Source organism: Bemisia tabaci, chromosome 5, assembly GCF_918797505.1.
Source record: "Bemisia tabaci chromosome 5, PGI_BMITA_v3".
Taxonomy (NCBI): Eukaryota; Metazoa; Arthropoda; class Insecta; order Hemiptera; family Aleyrodidae; genus Bemisia; species Bemisia tabaci.
The window spans coordinates 24112041-24114545 of NC_092797.1; positions in this window are offsets into that span (position 1 = coordinate 24112041).

Sequence of the window (2505 nt, forward strand, 5' to 3'; positions counted from 1 at the left end):
ACTCCTAGGATACATGCTTTACTTTTAAGATCCTCCCACCCTCTCCTAAATTATTCTGTACATTTTCCTATCATCCCTCTCGTAAATACCTCACCCCCCGATCATGTCCAACCCCTCCACACGTTCGCTTATTTATTTATAGATTCCTCTTGTTCTCATTTGTAAAATAAATGTTGTCTCGATTGAATGTTTTAATTAAGACCTCGCGTTTTCATTTTCCATGTTGACGCAGTGTAACTCCTCTGAAGAAAAAATACACTATGCACTATGACAGGCTTATAAGAAGTCAGCGGCCCGATTATTGAAACTATGTCAGCCCGATACGACAAGACATAGCCCTATCTTAACCATGCAATATATCGCAATTCGATGTCTTATCGGGCTACTTTAAACTTTCAATAATCGGCCCGCAGGAGAGAAACCCTATAAATGCCATTTTTAACAAAACCGCGTGAAAAATTAAGGGAAAGACAAAACGTTTTGCCATCAAACGATAAATTTCCTTGTCCATCGGAATGTTTTCCACAGCTTCTCACACTCGTGTTTCCAATTGACAGGTTCAAACTTCAACCAGTTTTCCTTGTGAAACGCATTTTTGTGCTCAACGAAGCGAAGATAAAAGTCCCCATTGAATAAGGAAAGAGGGCAACCTCCTGATCTTCCTGCGCTTTTTTTTCAGTCGATCAGACACCTGACGACCACCTTTCATTTCTTACGGAAAATAACATGGGAAACTGCAACCATATCTTCAAAAAAAAATACCAATGATCTTGATTTTTGACATTTCAAATTTGCCAAGAACGTCGACCCAAGTGATAGAAATTTGAAATGTCAAAAATCAAGATCATTGGTATCTTTTTGAAGGAAGTGAAATGTATCATATATCAATCAAAGGAGTAGTGCCCGAGAAGTCAGCCGAGATCATATTTTTGCCGAAAAATCGACTGAATTCGAAAAAACCATCTGGTTGCCATTTCCTATGTTATTTTCCAAAAGAAATGAAAAATTGGACGTCGAGTGTCTGATTGGCTGAAAAAAAGCGCCTGAAGATTTGGTGGTCACGCACTTTCCCTATTTAATGCGGACTCTGATTTTCTTTTGGATGCTCGAAATTCCGTGGGAAGTTAGGAAAGTAGAAGGAGATCTTATTTCAAAGACCTTGAAAAATTAAGAGAAGCATAGGACTTTTTGCAATTCAAGGACACTTTTCACCCTGTCGTTCGAAAGTGAAATGGAAACAACATGCATGGAATACGTTAAGTGCTTCTGCTTATAACTCCTGCTAATAATTACGTTCTGATAATAGTCTTGGAAACGTTGGAAAAGAATATTCTTGAAGAATGAGATAAGCCAATCAATAAACGGGGAAAAATAAAAAATAAAACAATTTTAAAATAACACATAATGAAAATTCGAAGCAAAACGTCAAACGTTTGATATTAGACAAAAAGGAATTTCTATGAATGTTTTTGACCCACCTTAAACCTATAAAAACTATTGATTTGAATTTTTGCCGAGAGCCGGTAATAGAGATAGGAAAATGTTTACGATTCATTTAGAAATAAGATCGATTCTCCTGAGGAAAAAGGATGAATGAGCTTCATGGGTATGCCATGAACCTCGTAAAGCAGGCGGTTCTTGCATAAAAAATGCCGTCCAAACATGAGACCGAATGCACTTTTCTTAATCAATCCTCATTTAAGTGGTTACTATGAATGCTTTTAAAATATTAATCTAGTATCTTGAGCATCGAACGGTATCAAATGAAAATGATTAACTCCGGTTTTATGTCATGATTGCCATGGTCCTATTTTTAAAGCAAGTAAACATAGACCGAAGACCTTAAATTACCCCCACATCGAGGCTACACTCCAAAATTATGAAAACACCTAGTCACGGCTCATGGCAAGCAAATCAATTGAAGAGAAACCCACGCCTATTATTTGAAAGGTATTTTGAGAACGTCGAGAGTACAGTTCATTGACCCACTCCACCCAAAGCTGAGTTGCACACCATGAAATTCGGTTATTGAAGATTTCTTGCCCCTTGGCTAAAGCATAGCTTATCCTTAAAGATGTTTCATTCATCTTTCTGTGGTAGATACCCCCAGAATTGGAACTCACACGAGGAGAAATGAGGAGCTTGGAGGACAAGGTGCATAAATGCATTTCTTGCTATTTCGGGAAATACGTGTTTGAAGTTTCAAAATTACATGGATCCTAATCGCGGAAAGAAAGTTCAAACTGACTTTTTGATGCTTAAAAATTGGAATTGGGGAGCGAATTTTTACACAGAATATGCACTAAAATTAGTTTTACTTGAAAGCATTAGGATATCAATTTTTTTTAAAAAACTGCACTTACGCGCCTTGTTCTCCAAGCCCCTCAAATATGCCTCAATTTAAAACCAGCAAGTTGCAAAAGTCTGTATCAATGGCCATTGGCCAAAGTCGAAAAATGCGTAGGTATCTCTGCTGCAACGTCTCAAAATTTCCAACTATTAATT